At 40.7% G+C, this 23,244-nt stretch overlaps 1 non-coding gene across 1 annotated transcript; it reads left to right on the forward strand.

Moving 5' to 3' along the window:
• The first annotated feature begins 7,620 nt into the window (after window positions 1–7,620).
• Window positions 7,621–7,766, forward strand: LOC132652610 (small nucleolar RNA SNORA48). The gene has a single exon (XR_009590205.1). It is a non-coding gene; the product is annotated as a small nucleolar RNA SNORA48 (small nucleolar RNA).
• Window positions 7,767–23,244: the final 15,478 nt, after the last annotated feature.

Here is a 23,244-nt window from a genome sequence, read left to right on the forward strand (position 1 = left end):
TGCGTTAAGCGCCTGAAACCTATTTGTGGTTATGACCCCTCGGTCCATATTCTCCAATGAGACCAGTGGAGAATAAGTTTTGATGTAAGTAAAAGACAATGTAGAGAGAAATTTAAGAGACGAGATAAATTAATTATAAATCAGAGTTCTTATTCTGAAGAAATTTTGTTTATAAAGCGGTTTTTACAAGTATTCTGCAAAAGTGACAGCAGGGTTTCTATAGCTGCACACACACACACACACACACACACACTCACACATTTCTGTTGTGTTTTGTTTGTTTTCTCTGAGAATCATACCTCAGCAGCATGTGTGAATGTTGGGGAAAAGCTAATATCATAAGTAGGCAATGAACGTAAAGAATAAAGCTTACCTTGCAAATTCTCTTGCAAATTCTCCCTTTCTGTAATTCTCCCTGACCCTGAAGCCACCCAAATGCCGGACTTACCAGAGACAAACAATCCAGGTACCTTCCCATAGCACAGGAAGAGAACTCTGCTAAGCCTGGCATCCATTAGCATATCAATATGAAAGCTTCGGTTTTCTGCAGCTGGAAGCGTTTGGAGCAATAAATTGATAGTGTTGAAGGGAGGAAAAAAAAAAAACGCACCCGGAATTGAACAAAAGGTTTAACTTCACTACCAAGGCAAGCACACAGGATAGAGCAAACACTTATTTTAGATAGAAGGCACCTGTGAACAGCCTATGCTCCGCTTTCCAGATCACTCCAGCTAGAACAGCACCATGGCCCATACCTCAGTAATCGAATTTCCTGATGCCTTAGGAGCATGTAAGGGGTGTGCTATGCTGTCCGCTTGCAGTGTGCCTCGTGCTGGTCTTTGCATCATCTGTCACTCTTCTGTTGCATGTTGCATTTCATAAGCACACCAGCCCCTTCAGACCCACAAGATGACTTTACACAGGCCTGGCTAGGTGAAGTTTAAATTCGCATCCCTGCAGCAGTCTGAAATTCACCGTTTGCTCGCCCCTTGACACGTGCTTGCTTCCCTTGCAGTTTAACCTGACGTGATATCACAACCACTGAGAGGCATAAATTCTCTAATATCAAGGAAAAAAAAAACAACAACTTTTCCACCCTCATATTTTATTGAACCAGCAGACTGTACAGAAAGACTGAGGGAGAGAAAAGGAAAATTCTCCCAGCTATATGATTAAACAATGCCATAAGGTCAGGATTTCTTTCAATCTGAGGCTTTTCCCTTTTCTAGGTTCATCAAGTAGCTGTGCTGTATAGGGGTGAATAAATTCAAACTCCAACTGGTTGTGGATTTGACCTTGAACTAAAATGAGAAAAGTGCTTGCCTCAATAAGTTCATAGATTCATAAGGATTTTGTTCAAAGAAACTAACTCCTTCCCCCCACATTTTTTATTTTTACTACAAATGGACTTAATTGAAACAGAAAAATGTTTCAAATGATGAAATTAATATTTAACTTAGTTTCAGCTACTTCAAGTAATCCCTAAATTTTATGGAATGGTATAATTAAAATTTAATACAAAGAATATCCTATTTTTCATAACAAATATTAATTCTGAGATGCATGCAATGCTATATACCCTTTAAAATGTTGACAAATGACCATTATTAAATTTCTCAGTTCACTTAAAAGTTTATTTGTTTAGCATTGTGTGTACATAACGTATAGAAGGGAGAATTTCTTTCCTTAATTATTTCCCTTTAACGTTTGTATGTACACATGTGTGCCCCTGGGTGTGTGTCTGTGTGTGTGTAAAACCCACCTGTCTGCAGATGCCTGTGGAGGTCAGAAGAGGGCGTTTGCTCTCCTGCAACTGGAGTTACAGGTGGTTATAAACTGAGTGAGTGAGTTCTGGGAACAGAACCAGGATCCTCTGGAAAAGCAGCAAGAGCTCTTTCTCTCTGAATCAACTCTCCAGCCCTCTCAAATAGTACTTGAAAAAAAATTTATGCCTAATTATTTGATAGAATTCAAATGTAAAGCTTGATTGGGCACCTTTCCTCTTGTGTGTGTGTGGGGTGGGTTTCAAGACAGGGTTTCTTTGTCTTGAAACAACATCCCTGGTTGTTTTGGAACTCTCTCTGTAGACTAGGCTGGCCTCAAACTCACAAAGATCGGTCTGTCTCTGCCTCCTAAGTGCTGGAATTAAAGGCCTGTGTGATCAAAATTGATTATAGTGTTTCTCTCTCCTTTTCTTCCCTCTAACCCCTCCCATATTTACTTCCCTGACCTTCTTAAAATTCATGGCCTCTAAATTTTATTGTTACTGTATGCATCTATGTATTATATCTTAATTATAACCTGTTGAGTCCATATAATATTACTTATATGTATGTTCTCAGGCCTGACTGTTAGGGACTGGTTAACCAATTTAATGGTTCCTCTTCCAGCTCCCAGCTTTACTCAGTTGCCTGTAGTTCTTTGGGTAGGGTTGAGGCCTTGTGGACTAAGAAACAAATCCATTCAAATCTAGTTTGGTGAACTGTAGAGGAATTTTAATCCAGCAATATGGCTGCTCTGATCATATCTTCTGTGTGATCCAGCTGGAAAGACACACCTTTAATCCCTCTTGCTGGAATACAGACACCCTTAATATACATCTTTATTCCCAAACAAGGAAGGAAGCACCCATGTTTGAAAGTGACATCTAATTAAAGGACAGATAATGTGACAAATCAGAGAAAGATTTGACAGAATGAGTCAGAAATAGGATAAGCCCAAACTCTTATGAGAACATAAGGAAAGAGAAGTACAGTAAAGCTGAGACTAGGGTACAGTAGAGAGACAGTAGAGAAGACAATACAGTAGAGTAGGGTAGAGTAGAGAGAGAAAGAAGAGAAGGTATACAGTAGAATATAGTAGAAATTTCATTAGAGAAGACAGTATAATAAAGTTGATTTTAGTATAGACCAGTACAGTACAGACTGGTGCATTGAGTTCACTTGAGTTAGTGCAGTCAGTCAGTTCTGGCAGTTCAGTGCAGTTCAGTTGAGTTCAGTGAGTTTGTTCGTGAGTTTCTTGAGTTTGTTCATTGAGTTGAGTTCGGTCAGTTCAATTCAGAGGCAGGTTGCAACCAGAGAATGAGAAGGAGCCAGCAGATTAGAACAAATTTCCAGAGTTAGTTTGAGGCCAAGCAGAGTACTTCAGTGAGAAGCTGAAAGAAGCCAGATTGAATAAGTCAGCTTGGGGAAGAGTTTGAACCAAAACAGCTGAGTTGAACCAGCTAGCCAGAGGTCAGAAAGAACTAGAGAATGTGATCTCGTTCAGCAGTAAGCCTCCAAGATGACAATTGCAAAGGGCAAATAAAAGTTATTTTTGGTTCAGTTAAGAGTACTGTCTGTTCTTCCAGAGTTCAATTCCTGGCAATGACATAGTGGCTCACAACTATCTATAATGTGATCTGATACCCTCTTCTGGCATACAGGTATACATGCAGACTGAGAACTCATAGACACAATAAGTAAGTAAGTAAATAAATAAATAAATAATTTTGTAAAGAGTTACTTTTACAGTGAACCAATGAGCTCATTGAACTTACTTAAAGGTATATAGGAAAGGAGTTACTTATGGGATCTGGGTTGACTTAAAGGCTGCTGAATCACCAAAAGTCTACCCAGGGTGGATGGTAACTGGTAAAAGCTGAATTCCTGCTCAAGGCTCAGGCAGCCCCATGGGTGACACTCTTCTTCCAGTGACTATTTATGGCTGTGTAACTTTAGGAAGGGCCTTTTGAATCTTGTTGCTTTCTGATGTTCCTTGTATGTGTCAACACTTCATCCTCCGGAGTTTCATGACCCTCTCTCTGGAAGAATTAGCCACACAGCTGTGGTTTAACTCTGTTCAGACCACTAATGTGTCCTGTAATTTCTGGGGTTTTGTTGTTGTTGTTTGTTTGTTTGTTTAAGTTTTAAAATCCTGTCCTGTGCTTAGAATGGGCAAAGTTCTCCAGGAGAAAGGTTTATTAAATACTTCAGCTATGATCTCCAAAAGACTAAGAGTTTCTTTACTTTGGTAGGTCTCTCTGTCTCTCTGTCTCTGTCTCTGTCTCTGTCTCTCTCTCTTTCTCACACACACATACACACCAGGAGAGTGCAAAAAATGATCTGTTTTCTGAACTTTTTTAGTTTGACTCTACCCCCACCCCCAGTCCTACTCAATTTCAGCATTTGACTAAATGCTAGAAGAGCAATCTTATATAGTGGTCCTCCAAGCTTTCAGCTTTTTTATCCAGTTTTTATTGCTCTACTAAAAGCCTTCGTGGCTTTGCTGTCCTTAAGCAGATACTCAGATTCTCTGACATTCAGCATGTCCCCAGAGAAGAGAGAGTTGCTGATGATTAGTTCTAGAAGTTTCCACTTGCATAAATCTTAGTCCTTGAGTTCAAATGGCTTCTGTAGTAGAGGGTCCCATTCACAGACATAAGGGTACACTTACAAATTTATTGCTTGTTTTTGTGGAGTGTATTTCTGCTGGACATGACTCCATCTTTCTCTCAATTTTTCACTTAAACCAAAAATAATTTTCCTAGTTTCTAATATGCTTTTATACCCAAGAATTGTCATGATTATTATGGAAAACTGAAAAATATAACTAAGAAAATGAGAAAGGTACATTTGCTCATAAACACATGATTTTGGATATCTATAACTATATATCAAGTTAACTTCAACCTCACAGACTTGAAAAACCATTTTTCTTCTTCGCACGATTTTGTGGGTCTGCAATGTCAGGTTGTGTGATTTGTCTATGGAAATGTATTGTAATTCCCAAGAGAATATATGTCTATTTCTTCCCTCTCCAACCTAATTCTTTTGTGAGATTTGTTTTTCTTTTCTTTTTTTATTATGTGGTAACGTGCTCTCTCAGGCTCTTTAAGTGACTTGAACTTTTGACAGTGTGTCAATACACACACACACACACACACACACACACACATATATAAATGTGTGTGTGTGTGTGTGTGTGTGTGTTTTCTCACATAGTAACTCAGGGCTCCATAGGACAAAAAAAGAAGCTAACAATCCTTTTAATGATGAGAGAGAGTGGGAGAGAGGGAGAGAGTGACATTCATGGGACAGCCAGTTTAGTAAGAGGAGAAGAGTCCACTTTTTCATAAGAAGTGTGTCAGTTTTCAACTGCCTTTAATCTGCTGTGCATAGCTTAAAGAACTGATTATAATCTCTTGGCATTAGTACAACAAAGTGCCTGTGGTGGACTAATTTTTACAAAGAAAAGCTATGTAGCTTAGAGTTTTAGAGACTGAAAGACACAGCCCTTAAGAACCTATTCCTGAAGGCCCCACTTACTTGAATCATAGAATAAGAAGAAATCGAATTTGTACTGACCTGGACGGAATCTTCATCCCAACTGTCTAGCTTTCTTTGTCCTAAAAGGTGCTATGCACGTCATCAGAGAAGAAAAGTAATCATTAGTATTACCTAGCTGTGAACCCTAGAAGCCATCATAATGACTAACCTGACAAGACATGCTTACCAGTGCAATAGCACCATGAACACCATGGGAGTCACCAACCACCTTCTGATTGGACTTAAGTCTCACTCCACAATTTAAAACCTATGCTTAGCACCATTATTGGGTCATGAAACCTGTACCTTGACAGGTCCTAGGCCCTAGGGGGAGAATATATTTCTATTATTTTACTGAATGGGCTTACAATTATACCCATAGATAATGAATCTCTCAGCCCTCAGCAGAAAAGCTCCTATCTGCAACATACAGTGATTAGTGTAGCACAGAGATCTATAACTGGTGAACATTCAGAGACTAAGACAATGGAGAATGATCAACCCGAAGTGGAACAATACACTCCACTTTTTCCTCCCAAGGTTTGAGGGAGCATTGCGGAAGAAGAGGTAGAAAGAGTATAGAGACAGGGTGGTAGATGACTACAAGAAAACAGCACTCCTGGATACAGTAGGGCAGCTGTTCATATGAACCCACAGTGGGGATGGTAAAATTCAAACACCTGTGCAAGCCCATGCCAGACAAAAGCCAGGCAAGGAGCAGTGAGTTGCTCACATCATCACTCCCCTAACTGGGGACCTGTTGGCAACTGTTATCTGCTTAGAAAAGAAGGACCTGTTTTCTCTTAAGAATGTAGCCCCTAACAGTCACCCATGTGTCACTGTGAGGGCACACATCTAAGAATAGTTAGGAAATACAAATTGATTTTGATCAAAACACAAAACAAAGCAAAACAAGAAACACACAATTGAATAAAGAGGTAAAGAGGGTAGATATAGCAAGAGTATGGAAAGAGGACGAATAGGATCAAAACACAATTCTTGAAGAACTATGACAATAATAAAACCAGAAAGGCATGGGGTTATAATAGCAGCAGCTTGTAGGAAGAGGTCAAGGGCAGAGGGTGACTTAGGGTTTGTACTCTTTATTGCTCATGGAAGAATGTTCAAAATAAGCGAAGTGTTCAAAAAAAGCCTCCACAGGCATTTAACAGGTCAACCTAAACAGATGATCCTCAGTGAGATTCCTTTCTCAGTTCATTTCTAGGTTGTCAAGGTGACAACTAAAGTTAACCAGGCAGGTTTCTTGTAACACTTGTCATGAGAACGTTAGGCCCTGTGATGATTGCCTTTGGAGGACAACACCCTCAACGACATAACAACTTTCCACTACACCCCTTCTTTCAAAGTGCACTGAGCACCATGTTGAAGCACATAAACTTTTAAAGGAGAAACTACACTCAAACCGTAGCCATCATTATAACACTGTAGGTTAAGATCTATGAATGTAACAAAGGTGCTCTTCAAAACATTCTTTCATTTTAAAACATATATTCATTTAATTATGCACATTAAACACAAATACATGTTTGTTAGCAGAAAATATAAAATGATAGAGAAGTGTATACAAAAAAACTTCCTCTAGGATGCCTCCCCCATCACTGATTTCTGATATTAAAAGTAGTTAATAGCAGCTAGGCATGGTAGCCCACGCCTTTAATTCCAGCACTCTAGGAGGCAGAGGTAGGCAGATCTCTGTGAGTTTGAGGCCAGCCTAGTCTACAAAGTGAGTCCAGAATAGCTAGGGATATTACACAGAGAAAGTTTGTCTCAAAAAAAATACATATGTATATATGTATTTATATATACATATATATGTATATATACTTATATACACATGCATGTATGTATGTACATATATTTATTTAAGAGCTTACTGTGCATCCATCTACAACTCATATATAAATTTATGTGTCTGTGTATTTCTTCCCATGTTACATTTGTTCCTGACATATTTGGTACTAGATATGATACATGCACGCAGAAAACACATTCAAAACAAATGACAATAAGAACAATAAGGATTGCCCCCAGTTATCAAGTTTATTTTGTCATCTTTTTTCAACAGTATCTTGATTAAACTTAAATGCTTTGAGCAGAGACAGATTCCATTTCGGGGAGAGCATTTTGCTTATCACCAATCATAAGTCTATATTGCATGTCAGAGGGTGTCTGTGGAGGACAATGTGTCTCAAATAAGGTGAATGTAAACAAGCTTGACTTCACATCTAAGTGCCATTTGTAAGCATTTAGTGTTAAATAGTCCCCTTAAAAACAAGTGATCCCCTCACCCCTGAGCCCTGGCAATGGACAAAGAGCTACCATGTTGGTGGTGGTGTTCTTGTATGAGTCAGAGAAGGGCAGAGAAGATGGCAGTCCTTTGTTCATCCAAGTTAATGCCTGGCTTGGTGGCCAAAGCTGTTTTATGTTTAGGACATATAAAACTCAACTCAAATCAAGTCAAATCCAGGTAGCACAGCACTGGAGAAGGAAGACCTGCATTCTGCCATACCGCTCAGTGCATGCTGGGAAAAATGCCCAAAGACCTGCCCTCTGGGCCAGAGCACAGGCAGGCCATGGACAGCCGTTTGCAGGAAGAGGTCACCCTGGTCCCCAGGTGCCAAGTGGCCAGCCTGCAGTGGGTGCCATCAGTGTACAATTATGTGGTAGACAGACGGGAGAGAAAGAGAAGTGGAGAAGCTTGAGCATGATGAAGAGAGAAAGAACTGGAGCATCGAGGGTGGAGAGGAGCAGCCTGTTGTGAGCGGTCAGCAGCACCATCTGGAGCCATGGTAAGGTCACGGCCTGAGCTGTTGCTGAGGGCCATGTCTGCGTCTGTGGCTATGCAGTAGCAAGGGTCATGTAGATGTCTGTGGCTCATATTACCACTAGAGAGCACAGGGAGATCCCTGGTTGGGGTAGCCACTGGGGACCACATGGTTGTCTAGGGGCTGTTCAGAACTGGCCCTGCCCCTTACTGGCTGTGGCACTCTGGGAAGGTGGCATCACCTCTCACTGGCAGCAGAACTCCAGATAGCTGATCCTGCACCTCACCTGAACAGCACGGTAGAGCTGACATAAACCCGGTGCCTCACTTGGGCAGCACGGTATAACTGACCCTGCTTGAGGGGCACGAGTGAGTTAGCCCAAGGACAAGAGAAAGGGAGAGCTGCTCCCACCACTCATCTGCTGTGAGGTGGTGTGGGTGCGGAGGTGATGCCCTCCCTATGTGCCTGGCCACCTGTGTTAGGTCGTTGGGAGAACTGGCCTTGAGGGCATGAGAGCAGGAGAGCTAACCATGCCCCCTCACTGGCTGCCACACTTGGGAGGGCAGGTCCAGCACCTTGCCTGGACAACACAGTGGAGTTGGCCCTGAGGGTCAAGGCAGGGGTGAGCCAGCCCGTCTGGCTGTGGCACTTGGGAGAGTGAGCCTTAGGCATTGCCTGGGAAGCACAGGGGAGCTGGCTCTGGAAGCATGGGTGTAGGTGAGCTGGCCCCAAGAGCATGAGAACAGGAGAGCTGACCCTGGCTCATGCCAATGGCAGCATTGGGTGTCCTAGCAGGAGCAGTGTTGGGGAAGTCACCCTCGTGATGCAGATAAGGGAACGATTGCACACTGACCAGGTCAGATACCATTCAGGCCCAGATCCAGGGCTCTGGGTTGGCCTACCCCCAAATCTATATCATCTGCAAATGGCTGGGATGTGCGAAAGGGCCATTCCAGCTGATCAGAAGCTGCGGGATCTCCATGACATAGGGAAACAACAGGACAACTGGGAAGAGTCCTGGCGAGGATGCAATATTGATGGTGTCACAGAAGCCAGAGATCTCAAACCAGACCAAAGACCCCTTGCAATGAACACTGTGACATACTACAGCTTCCATGATGGGATTTTTTTAATTCTTTTCTCTCTCTCTCTTTCTTTCTTTCTTTCTTTCTTTCTTTCTTTCTTTCTTTCTTTCTTTCTTTCTTTCTTTCTCTGTGTGTTTTATTTTGATGGGGAGGTAGCAAGGATAAAGGGCAGATACGAGGGGAAGAGGATGAGTGGGAGTGGGGTGCATGACGTGAAACTCACAAAGAATCAATAAAAAGTAAAAAAAAAAAATTACCAGCAAGTGATTCCTAGCTTTTAAGACTTTAATAAGCAGCTTACTTACTTTTAATATGATTTCCATATAAAATGATTTTGCTTTAAATAGTCTCATATATATGAATATTTAAATATTCCATACTAAATGAAGCACATAGAAGAAAGCAAAAAATATTCATAAGTATTTATTTGGGGAGCAATAACTTTGCACAAGTTCAATGAGCATGTACCATTCTGATCAGTAGAGAATTGTTTTACCAGAATCATGAATAAGAACTATATCTCTCTGGGTCAAATATAATTGTAATGTCTAGAGAAGAAAAATGGCTTCCTCTTTCTTGGTAGCCATTAACTGAAAGGGAGAGGTTCTGTGAGCTATTAAAAAAAAAGAAAACATGTTGGAGTGTCAAAGGGCTTGATCTTGTATAAGTAACTACAGCTATCCACTGCAAAAAGACTCTTTTCTGACAAGGCTGAAATCCATGTTTACATGGCTGTTTAGTACAACAACAGTATGGGCTTTTCAGCATGTTTACCGTAACACACATGAATTTTCTTCTGTGGAGTAAGCCTCCAATTCAGACAGAAAGGGCTTGGTTACCCTCATAAGAAAAATACCACCATTGTATGAATGGGGACATCTTGCTTGGCATGTTGGTGATTGTAGCACAAAAGGTATACCGCTTGATAAGACCACTGATGATCCACCCCCACCCCCATTGAACTGCACAGCAGTTCCCAGTGCTATGAAAACCAGCCCACAGGGATATAGCTTGTAGCTCACTTTTAGTTTGATGTCTTCATATTCTGTGAACTTCAGCAACTGGGATTTACTATCTAGTTCTAGTAGACCAACATGAGAAATAGCAATTGTCTATACTGTTTTGGAGACCTTTAGGTCCTCTCTGGCTGGGACCCACCCTAGAGTTTTGTGAATACTAGCAAGCACTCTACCCCAGCTCCAGAACTATTCTCCACCACAAAGACCCCCTGTGATGCTGACTCCTTCAAGTCATATACATCTTCTCTAAAATCTGGCAACTTATCGTCCCTCCATTACTATGATTTTATAATGTGGTAGGTTCTTCACAAGTGAAATCCTATCTGCCATTAGATCAGGTTGTTATTGAATATTTATTAAATTCTATAGAGCTTTTCTATGACCCAGCTAGTTCCTCAATAATTGATAGACACATATGATTTATTTAAGCAAGCTTTCTGTATAATAACTGGGCAGGTACAATTTAAACTAATTTTCTAAGCTAGTGTGGCTTCCTCCCAGCTGCATTCCCCAAGTTACTTGCCAATAAGTAAGCCTGTCTGGGCTGGATCTGCTCCATCAGGCCACATCCTCTTTTTCTATCTTTTTCTTCTTCCTCTCTTCTCCCCCTGGCCTTGTGGTCCCTACCTGAGACCCCTAGCCCAGGAACCAATGCTCTGCTTATTCTCTTCTGCCCAGTAATTGACTTTATTAACCAGTCAGAGATAACTGGGGAGCAAAGTTTATACAACATCATTTAGTGTACATGAGAATGTACTCATTTGGACTGCAACCAAATTTTGGCAGCCAGTAATTAGCATTTGTATAAATAGCACCAGATCAAACACCAACATCATTTTGTTTACGTAACATCATACCCTTAAGTTACATTCATGTTGTGTGATGTATCAGTACTTTCTCCTGTTCTGAGTAGTATTCCATCCTATGATTGCATTACTTAAACATATACCTATGGAAGAACATATATTTTATATTTTAGCTGTGTCAAACATAGCTGCCATGGACTGTCAAGTTTAAGTTTTTAATTAAGGTTTTACTTCTCTAGTATGAATAGCATACAATTCATTTTCTGGTTCTGTCATCAAGTTTGTTGCTTTACTAATGTCAAATTTTGAAATTCAAAATAACATTTTATTGGTGTATTAGTTACTATTATGTTGCTATGATAAAATATGAGGACCAAAATGAACTCAAGGAAGGAGGGGCTTATTTTGGCTTGTGCATGCCAGAGGACTAGAGTCCATATCAGCAAGTATATCAACCCATCCTGATTGCTACAGTTACAGTAGAGCAGCTCCTCAGTATTAAACACTGTGTACATATATTAGACAGCTACTTGCGATGATCTGCAACTTAATTTCAGTCTGGCATCTTTTCAGGGGTTAAAGACCTTGACAACAGCAACTTAAGGATGAGTTTATTTTCCTGACAGCTTCAGAGGGGTTAGAGTTCACTATGGCAGAGAAGGCATGGCAGCAGTATCATAAGGCCAGCCCATTACATTACGTCATCAGTCTGGAAGGAGAATGAGCAGGAAGTGAGGTCAGACTATAAAGCCTGAGGTCTACCTCTCCAATGATGCTCCACTTCTTAAGGGTTCCCTAACTGTTTTAATAGCAGCAGCGTCTGGAACCCACGCGGGCAAACACATAAGCCCATGGGGATATTTTGCAGCCAAACCACACATACCACTGCTTATATTTTTACCTGGTACTCCTTTTTGAGCAGCCGGAGAGGGGAAATCCATTTACTTGGATGATGCGCAAAAATCTTATCCCATTGTGTTTATATTAGTGACACCTTTCTACTTTCAACTTTATGTCCTTAAGCTGAAAGCTGTGAACTAGCTTTGTGGTGGCTTTAGTGAGAACTATCCTCTCTAAGCTCAGGTATACTTGGTCCCCAGTTAGTGGTGCTGTTTGGGGAGGCAGTGCAGCCTCACCGGAGGAAGTTCAGCCCTGAAGGTGGGTTCATAGCCTCACCCAACTTCCAGTCTGTTCTCTTTGCTTCATGTGGTTGAACATACGGTTTTCCTGCTGCCTGCTTCTGCCGCCATGCCTGGTGCTTGCTATTGTGCATCCTGTCAAAACTCTCTTATTTAAGTTGGTTTTGCCCATGGTGTTTTATCACAGCAACACAAGAGTAAATATTACAGTCTTCAACTGCCTTCCCCCTTTCCGTGGTTTCTTTCCCCTCTATCCATTGTTATTATTTTCCAAAAACTCTTCTCCTACAAATGACATTTTGTCCTTTGGAGTTTCTCTCTTCTAGTTTTTCTCTGCACTGTTAATCAAGTTTTATATCATGGAGTCTCTTACGCCAGGGAGTTTAGTGTATATTTCTCACTGTCCAAAATTATCTTTCCTCATTTTCTCTTGCTAAATTACTTCAGAGTTACTCTTTGCGGTAGTGCAAGGACAGCAAACATGCTCGGGCTTGTGATAGAAAACTAATAGATGAATTTAAATATCAGGAGAGGGAGGCTAGTTCAGTCATGGCGTTTAGTGGGGGTGGGGAGTTCCTTCAGTTTCTCAGCCTTGGTACAGTGAAAATGGAGTGTACACATGTGAATAGCAATATCGTGGATTCTCTAGGCAAAAGTCCCATGCCACTGCAATGACCAATATCCACAGAAGTATTGGTATAGCATGAACCAGTATGCATCATGATTAATTTAGTATGTCGTCAACAGCAACAGAATGTAGCAAAAATGAGCAAAACAAAACTGAGAATTGGGACTCACGGTATAGGTCATGACATTGTACTTAAAAAAAATCCCCTCTTGTCTTCCCCTTAACCCAACTATGTTTCCTGTTTGTGTATTCATGTGTTTGTTTGTATATGGCTTTTTATGTAGGATCTGGGGATCTGAACTCTTGCTGATGGAGCAGCGACTTCACCAACTGAGCCATTTCCCTAGCTCTGATTTCTGTTTGTTGTCATTGATATTTTTGAGACAGAATCTGGTGTTTATCCTGGGCTGGCCTGGAACTTGCTTTGTAGACCAGGCTGGCTTCTAGCTCACAGAGATATGCTTGCTTTTGTCTCTTCACTGTTGAGATTAAAGGCATGCACCACCACAGCCAGCTTCTGCTCATAATAACACAGTGTCTTGTATTAATAACTAACTCTGTGTCTGGTGGTGCAGCTTAGTGGTGCAGGCCTCCCAAAGCATGTGGCGTTGTGGGCTTAATCCCAGAACTAGGGAAACAATGAACTATTTATGCCTCAATCACATCGCTCGTGTGTGAAGGTATTCAGTAATCGGCTCCTGTAAATAGGTGGCAGTGGGATCTATGCCCACCAGGGAGACAGTTCACATTTGAATTCTGCCGAGCCCACACTGCAACCAGGGTAGGTTGGGCAGTCTTGCTGTGGCCAGGGGGTGATTTAGCATTCTTAATTACACCCTTCTTGTGTGAGAACTGAGAATGACTTATTTGCTCAAAGGGAATGGCTTTCACGCGTATTTGGGGGCAGGGAGGTGTTATTTACAGATAGAATGCCACCAGGAAGATCCATCTCCAGTCCCTCTGTTACATGTGTGCATATGTGTATGTGGCATATGTGTATGTGTGTGAGACTGGGTGTGAAAGCCGGAGGTGGATGCTGAGTGTTCGTTGCTTTTTACCTCGTGTGAGACAAAGTCTCCTCAGTGATTTTGGAGTTTAAGTACTTGCTAAGACTGTGTGGTTGGTGACCTCCGGGAACCCGGCTGTGCCTGCTCCAGCAGTGCTGTGACTGTAGATGTTCTGCGCTGCACTGGCTTCTGTGTGCACGCTGGGGACCTGAACTCACGTCCTCAGGATTTTTTTCTGCAAATACTTAGCTCACTGAGCCGTCTCTCTATCCAGGTTGTTTCGGTGTAACCCCTTTATTATATTCTTTCCTGATCTTCCTCTTTGAGGTTGTTCTAACTGACCGAAGTACACTAAGGCAAGGATTTACACATATAAAAAAAATCCCATTTCAAACAGGGTAAATGTTTGTAGCATGTTTTGTATCCTTCCTATCTTTCTCCATGTTATAATAATGATTAAATGCCGCCACGACATATTTTGTATAAAGGAGGTTTATTGTGGGAAGTGCATGGCGTGGGAGGACAGCAGGGTGCCCATGACACACACACACACACACACACACACACACACACAGAGAGAGACAGAAACAGAGACAGAGAAACAGAGACAGAGAGAGAGAGAGACAGAGCGTGAGAAAAACAGTAAGAGCTAGGGAGGCTGGCAAGCTCCTCTTACCAGGCATACACCTGGTGATGTACTTAGTGGCGGCAGGTGATGATGTCAGAGGTTGCTAGGGCCCTGAAAGGCAGGCTAGTGGGACTTGTATGTATGCTTGTATGCTGACGCTCTGTATTTCCTTTCATCAGACTTAATAAGTGAGAACTTATCTGCCTTCTATTTGTGTGGAACTTTAAGCATATCTGGTCACATATGAACACTTGAGATAAGCAAGGGAGTTTCTTCCTGTGAGGTAATTTCTGTCCTCAGTGCTAGCTGTCAGAACTCTTGGGGGAGTATATGCTGACTCATTGGATAGCCAAACAGATGTTCACTGCAAATGAGACCTCATCCTGAGGGAAGGGAATGTGGTGTAGTAAGCTGGATTCGATGACAACCTTTCTTTACCAGAGACAGACACTGACCTTGAGGCCAGCCCTCTTGAATTTCAATAACTTGTTTTTGGTTCAACTGCATACAAATATGTTTAGACCTCGAGAAAGAGAAAGGCTGGAGCTAAGTATAAGGAGAGGACACAGAACTTTAAAGCATTACTGAGGACCTAGCTCTCCTATTCCCATAGCTCTGAAATTCTGTGTTCAGACTCCTTCCTGGAAAGAAGCACCGTGACCAGGGGAACTGTGATGAAAGGAACCATTTCTGAAGCATTAGAAGTCGGGGAGAGCCAACTGACTGAAACAATAGCCAATAATGGTGTGGCTTGGAAAATAGCAAGAGAGTTGGGGAAGAGCTGGAAGGAGTTGGGGTGACTGGCTGGCATCTGCTGTGTCTGTCATTGTAACATGGCTGCATGGGGAGGGGTGGAGTGTTTTTAAGAAACACCCTATGGAACCCCCAGGAGGAACTGGAGAAAGGAGTGGTGTCTCTTTTATGAGTTTGAGTCTCCTTGTATTTGGAAGAAAGATGTTAAGAATGGCCACGTCCTCTAGGTTGACATTCCCTTTGATGAGTATATAAAGTGTCCTTCTCTATCTCTCTGGATCGCTTTTGGTTTGAAGTGTATTTTGTCAGACATTAAAATGGTCACGTTGGCTTACTTCATAGATCCGTTTGCTCAGAATATCTCCGTGAGGTGGTGTCTTCCTTTATGTTAAGTGTGTTCCTTGGACACAGTAGAAAGACAAACTCAGTCCTAGGGTGCCTGGGTAAGGGGGCTCCTCTATTTAAGGAATAAGGAAGAGGGGATGCCAGATGGAGGGTGGGACTAGGAATAGAGGAAGAGGAGGTTATTACCAAGATGTAAATTGAATTAATTAATTAAAAATCATCAAAAAAGAATGTGTCTCCTTTTCAGTGAACATTAAAATATGCTACAATAATTTGAACAATATAATGCTGGACTAAATAGAGATAAAAGCTGTGTGGAAATGGAATGAGAATCTTAACAATAGATCTAAGCAATGAAAATATTAGACAGGATTGAAACTCATTGGGGAAATTTTTATATGTTGATAGTATAACTAGGTAGTCATCCAGAAAAATATAGATACAGGCTCTCTAAGAGAAATCTCACAAGGATCAGATAAAATAGAAATGATAGTAATCATAGGAGAAGCTATAATATGATTTTAAAATCTAATTCTAAATTTAATAGAAAATTCTAAACCTAGAAAGGATTTTGACATAAGATCAGCTGCAGAAAAGTTCTACAGGATGATTCACTATTAAAAACACTTACTCTAACTAAATACATATATTTTTTACAAAGGTTTCAACAGAAGGCTGTTTCCCACATTAGGAAATGACACTTCTCCAGAAGACTGGTTATCATGTTAAAATCTCAGTGCCAGGCTCCGGGCACACTCTGAAGAGTTATTGGTCAAGGAGGCTCCTCAGGCACCCAGAGCAGCACAGTTATTGCCATTATACTTTGTTAGCCGTTGCGAATAGGTGGTCAGATCCCATCGCCGAAGATATCACACACTTGAGTTACAGGAAACGTAGAAATAAATCTTGAACTAAACAGGAAACTCTACCTGCTGGCCAGCTTTCCTAGTGTTTGTCAGAAGGTGCTATGCAGACTACTGGGACAGAGAAGACATCAGTGGGCTCCCTTGGCATGAAGTCCTTTATGTTATAATGGCAGTATACCAGGCAAGAGCTGCCCACTGGTGCACGGGTGGCAAGATTATTTATGGGTGTAAGTAACTACCGTCTTGATTGGATTTGAGGCCTCCTCCACAGGAGGAAGCTGATCCCTGATATCGTAAACATATCATTATTTATGGAAGTCATTGGCCCTTTGAGACAACCTGCTGATGTTTTTACAAATGATCATGATCACTTTATACATACTTATCTTTATATTCATATATATGAATACATATATATATATATATGTAGATGCTCCCAACTTTGGTGAGAAAATAGTCTTATTGCAGTTGATAGTGATGAATGAAGAGATGCATTATTATTTAAAGTGCTTAAAATAAGAACTTGTGACTTTTCAGCCATAGATGGGGCATCTGCGTCTACCTTCTCTCCCCAAAGTTCTGAGAACACTGTGGAAGAAGGGATGGAAAGAGTGTAAGAGCCTGAGGAAGAGGAGGAGTGCTATGACATTCTGTCCTCTGGCCACGAAATGGTTATAGCCCACATGAACTCATAGTAGCTGTGGTTAACTTCATAAGACCTATACAAGATCCAGCCAACTAAAAATTCTAGCATGGAGGAAGGAGGGGATCATGAAGCTGTACCCCTAGCTGAAGAATTATTGACAACTGATGGTTTCTTGGGAAGAAGGAGTCACTTTTCTTTTGGAATGTGGCCACTGAAAGGCTCCTTGTATCTCATTAGATGACCCAATACCCATAAGCACATAAACAACACTACTGGACTCAGTGGCTTAAACTCTCTGAACTCCAGTTCCAGGGAATCTGTCACACAACAGGCAGACATGCAAGCAAAACACCAATGCACATAAACAAAAAAGATTAAAAAATCTGAAAAACAAAAGTGTAATTAAAAATAGTCAAAGATTATGATCAAGAAGAGAACATACAAAATATGTTTTATAAGCAAACATATAAAATATCAGTTACAATATGAAATGTATAAATTAAAACAGAAAAATCTGACATATCAAGTTTGTAGATAGTGAGATGGGAAAAGATCTGGGAAGAGTTGGGGTGGGGAAAACATAATCAAAAGGCATCTTATGAAAATGTTTTTTTTCAGTGAAAATGATATGTCTAGCAGTACTCAGCTGTTGGTGTTCACTGAAAAGTAATAACTAAGATTGACAGAATGCTAAGAGATACAATTTCATATGTTGTATGAATTAATTAGAACATAAGACTATGTGTTTAATTGTTGTCTTGTACATGTAATTAGAGGGGAGTAGCTCAATCTGTTTCTCACGTGACATTTTGAGATGGACAGTTATGGAGACTAAAGACTAGTATAAATTTACCGCCCACAACTGTGACAGCCCACAGAGCTCTCTCCCCTCTGCAAATCGTGACAAGCCAAAGTCTTTCCACACCTTGCTAAGTGTGCCTGGAATCTTCTTTCCCAAATCATTGAGAATTACTGAATTGAACCAATAAGCATTTAGCTGTTCTGCACATGTAGAAGTCTATGAGCTGGTTTATGTGAAACCTTGCTGTTACCTCCTCCTCACCCGCTTCCTTGTTTAATGCTTAAAGAAATAATGGAAAGTGGTTTCATTCTGAGCTAAGCTTTGCTTATCCTTTGGTAAAAATAGCCACTCTTCTAGATACGTGGTCTGTATATGACTGGCTATGTAACATTTTAAAAATATTTTTTAACATAAAGAGATACTACAATGTTGTAGATGCATTAAAGGTTATGATGTTAAACTAAAGATTATGTTCATTGAAATAAAGCCAGGCACAGGAAGACAAGCACTGTGTGATCTCATTCATGGGTAAAATGAAATGTTGTTGAGCTCTTTGAATCTGAGAACTGAATGGCCATTTCCAGCAGCAGAGATGTATGGGGAATGGCAGATCAATTGGTGTTAAATTTCATTGAGCTAAAAACAAGATGTTCAGGTGTGTTGGTATATTAACAGAATAACTATCGACAACAGCAATATTCCATACATTTTAAAAAGCTGGAAAGATTTGTTTTAAAGATTGTTGCAAAATAGCAGAGGCATGTTCCGCATAATTTATAGATACAGTAGACACGTACAGCATACATCATACTCACATGCTACATGACACTCCATTAACATGTACAGCCTTTATGTTCTCATGCATCTGTTCAGAAAAAAGGATAAACATACATCTACGGTCTAGTCGTGAGTGCAAGCAAGAAGTGTTTTCCAATGGAGTTAATATAAAGTGCCAATGTTAGGTTGTGATTATGATGCACAACTTAGCAAATAAGCTAAAAAAAGTGTCGGCATTATATTGCAAAATTTTATTGTCATATAAATTATATGAAAAAAAAATAGAGTCTGCCAAAGTAAACACATTGAATAGATGAAAACAATAACCCTTTTAATGAACAGTGTTTGTCAAACTCTTTTGCCAGACTTTGGGGGGAGCAGGCCCAGTGGTCAGTTCACTGGGTCAACTTATTTTTACAATGTTAGGCATAACGTGTCTTCTGAGCATCATAAAATGATATGTTTTCACAAAATAAGAAACATTTATTCTTATTTTACATTGCAAAAGTAGCTTTAATGATTCTGATGTGATTATTCCTTAAACCCTAAATTTGGTCCTGGGCTGTATGTATTATAGAAGTTCTTGTGACATAGTTTCAGATTTAATTTGAAGTAGGATTTTACACTTCAAACTAAAAAGGTTCTGATTTGTTCCTTCAATTGCTAACCAGATGTCTTATTAACAGAAAAAGGCTTCTTTGGTAACATGCTCCATTAAGCTTCATCTTCAGATGTGTGGTTAATCCTCACGATGCTTTAGTAAACTGTTAGATGGCTCTGTAGTCACTGGCAACACTGATCACTGTATATATATATATATATATATCCAGAGGCAGCCTCATCCGTTAGCTTTAGTGTTATTGAAGGGAGCTATATTGGCAGGCAGCTTGCTCTACCTCTTTTGAAAGGTATGATAGAACCTTTACCATATGCCTTGAATGTCTAGACAGCAGAGCCTCGGTCTTCAATTACCCATATGCAAAACTGCAATTGATAAATTTCTATGGGATTGGGAGTCCTTTTTCATGATAGTCTCCAGCCTTTTCCCCCCCCCGCTTCATTAATGAAGGAGAGTCTCCGTGCATGGAATATGCTCATTACATACAAATTAGAGATAAAACAGTGGCTTCTCAACCCTAGAATTGTAAGTGCTAATGAACACAAAGAGGGTCGCCAGTGAAGAATAACTCAGCCGAGCTGTATCTTCACGCCACTGTTAGCAGCATTCTGGGAAAAGGTTCTAATATTAATGCCTCTTGTCAGAACACCCTTACAACCACTATTAAATCATCGTCTCTATCGGCGGTGCTGTAGTTATAAATAGTCTCACAATGAATTGTGAATTCTCCACATGTAAATCATGCCACATACCATTATCTGATATCCTTGAATTAGATATGCGTGGCCTTGGGGGCAGTAAAGGATAGGTCGATGCAGCCAGCTGTCTCCTTTAGTGGTAACTGCTCAGCGTTAAAGACTAACAGCCAGACAGTAAATAACATTTTCAAATATGCATCTAGACTTTGAGTGGGAGAGAAATGAATAATGATTTTCTCTTGCTAGATTGGACTTGAGCAAAAGGTCAAACTTTTCTGTAAAAGGAGCTGCAGCTGCAGGATTCGGTTAATCACAGACAAACGCGTGTGTGTAAACCTGGGAGCAGGATAATTACCGGGTCTTCTGGCTCTTAGTGTGGACCACTGTGCCATCTGGATCTGAAAACCTTATTTTCTTTCACCCCTGGTGCTAGCATCTATATCCCTTCAAAGAAGGGTGAGAGGTTAACGGCTTAAATCTAGTTTAGAACAAGGAACTTGGAATACTTGAAATTACACGTGAATGTTGCATTTAAATTAATCAGGTGTGTCTTTTCCGTGTAGACAAGGTGTTTGTTTATGCATCCTACTGAGTTAGTTTTACGGGGTGTGTGTGAATGTATGTGTGAGTGTGTGTGTGTGAATGTGTGTGAGTGTGTGTATGTGTGTGTGTGTGTGTATGTGTGTGTATAACATGTGTGCGTGTGCGCAGGTGACTTTGTCCATGTGTGCACATGTGGAGGCCAAAGGTTGATGTCCGCTATCTTTCACCATGGTTCTCCAGATTAATTTTTGAAATAAGGTCTTCGCTGAACCCATAGTTCCCCAATTAGAATAGATTAGCTGGCCAGTAAGCCCCAGGACTGGGATTTCAGATGTGCAACACACCCAACTTTTCCATGGGTCCTGGGGTCCTAAACATAGGTGCTCATGCTTGTGCAGAGACTGAGGCATCCTGCCCCAGCCCTGTAGAACACACTTTCCCAAGTGCAATATCTGAGGCTATTTGAATATCTTCTATGAGGCCATAAATAATCCTGATATTGGCCACATTTAGTGGAAAAGATGTATGAAGAAAGAAATAACGTTCTTAAATCAATAAAGGAATAAATTGCTGTGAAAACCCTGCTGTGCAATTTTAATTTTCTTCTTCTGTAGAGTTCTGGAAATATAACCTACATCAGAAGATTGAAGGCATATTACTGTTTACTTTATGAGAGGAGAGGCCTGATGAACTGTAGTTTATTTGGGAATGATGTTTATTTTATTACTTTATTTGTATGTTCTCTCTCTGCTCCCGTGTGTGTGTGTGTGTGTGTGCATATGCATGTGAACTCTGCTTTAATTAGCGTGGTACTATATCTCAGCTTCTAAAATATATTGTTTTATGCAATAAATAACTGCAGACTTTGAACTGCCTCCCCTTAGCTTGATTTCTGAGAGAACAGAAGAAGTACACCCCAGCTGCATTCCCCTTTTGGGAGAGCATTTTCATCAGTGGTACAAATATTGTTGTTTTTTTGCTAGTGAGTATTTCACCAGCAGCTCATTTCTATCAGCTTTTATTTCACAGCAATTGTAAAATAAACCACTCGTGTCTTATGCTGTTAATGTCTGGTCCCTGGGGTGTGACTGATGTTCCCTGGTATGGGTCATGTACAAGCTAAAGTGTGCATTTAAAAGGGAGATATTAATAGCACTACCACTGATTCAAGCTAAATGGTATCCAATGGGCAGTGTCCTCCATTTAATAGTATCATGACATATTATTTCTATAGAGTCTTGGTTGCAGTTCAAATTTAAGAGGAAAAAAAAACACATGCTAATTTAATGCACACTCAGAGCAGGACTGGTCAGATGTTGAAGTTTTATTTATACAGTACGTTGCTTTTGTTTCGATTTTAGCCATTTTCTGTTTGGAGTGACAGGACAGCCACAGCATAATCAGCAGTTCTGCTTGCACAGAACTTCATAGACATGATTGTTCCATCACAATTGGCAACTGGTATCCCAGTGTTGGAATATAAGAGTGCAAAACAATGACCTGTTTTTAAAAATGTATATTACATATACTGACATTTAGAACATAAATCATACATGTTAAAGTTTGTATAACACATTATGTGCTATTTTAGTTAAACAGTATTTTATTCTATCTACAGTCATGAAGAAGCCCGTGTCAATGGCAATTATTTTTATAAGCATACTTATCACATTTTAGATATCATCAATTTTGGCTGCCAGTTTTCCCTCAAGGTGGCATAATGTTCATCCTTCAGATGAAGTTATCATTGTGCTAAAGAGAACATTTGAGCACATAAAAGCATGACAGAACTGCCTGTCAGACTCATGCTCTGATTAGGAGCTCCCACAGCACGTGGAACTGGCCTTACATCATCACCTAGAAGCAGAAGCCTAGGCTGTAGCTATGCAAAGTTAAAAGCAGACCCTCCCTTCCTTCTAATGCAAGCCTGTCTCCACTTCTTCCAAGGCCTCTGTATGCAGACAGTTAAGGCTTTTTATTCTAGGTATTTCAAAGTGACTTTGAACACCAACTTAGCAAATACTGAATTGTTGATTCTAGAAGATAGGAGGAGGTTTCCAGGAGCCATAGCAAAATTTTAACCAGATGATCAATGTGTAACCTTGTTTCACGTGTGTTGCTGAAAGAGACCTTTAAAAAGCACAGGTTGCCTATTCATGAGCACTGAGCTCATGGACAACAGTGTGTGAACTCCTGCCTGAATGGTGTTTCTGTCTCTGGTGCAGAACACGCACAGCCTTATGCCATTAGGGACAGTGGACGGCACTTCAGCACTGTGCCTGCAGGTCACAGAAAGAAGAATTTTAAGTAGTGGAACTATTAGCAAAACCCACAAGTGTGCAAAACCCCCACATTATGCGCAGAGGATAAGGGTGCTTATTTCCTGCATGAGGGTGGAAGCGAGAAGGCAGAGCATCATCACCTTGCTCAACCTCTGCACGAGTGATTGCTTCAGGCAATGCAAGTTGTTCCCTGCTCTCTGAGCATGTCTGCCATTGGCAGAAATTGCCTCTCATCATGATTTTGGTGTTAGAAATATACTTCAGCAAGCATGTGAATTTCAGATTTGGAGCCTATGGATAATGATGATCAACTGCATTCAAAGTTGTGGAAAACAGCATAGGCAAAGCAGTGGGAAGGGCTGAGGGAGGAAGGGGCGCATCAGAGCAGTGAAAAACATTTAAAATTAGATCCCCACATTTCCGTAAAAAAAAAGCCTATTGAGTTTTATGGCCCCGGCACTGAATCAGCTTTTCTCTCCTTTGCAAGTCTCTTGTTTGGACTTCTCTCC

This window comes from Meriones unguiculatus, chromosome 2 (genome assembly GCF_030254825.1).
Source record: "Meriones unguiculatus strain TT.TT164.6M chromosome 2, Bangor_MerUng_6.1, whole genome shotgun sequence".
NCBI lineage: Eukaryota > Metazoa > Chordata > Mammalia > Rodentia > Muridae > Meriones > Meriones unguiculatus.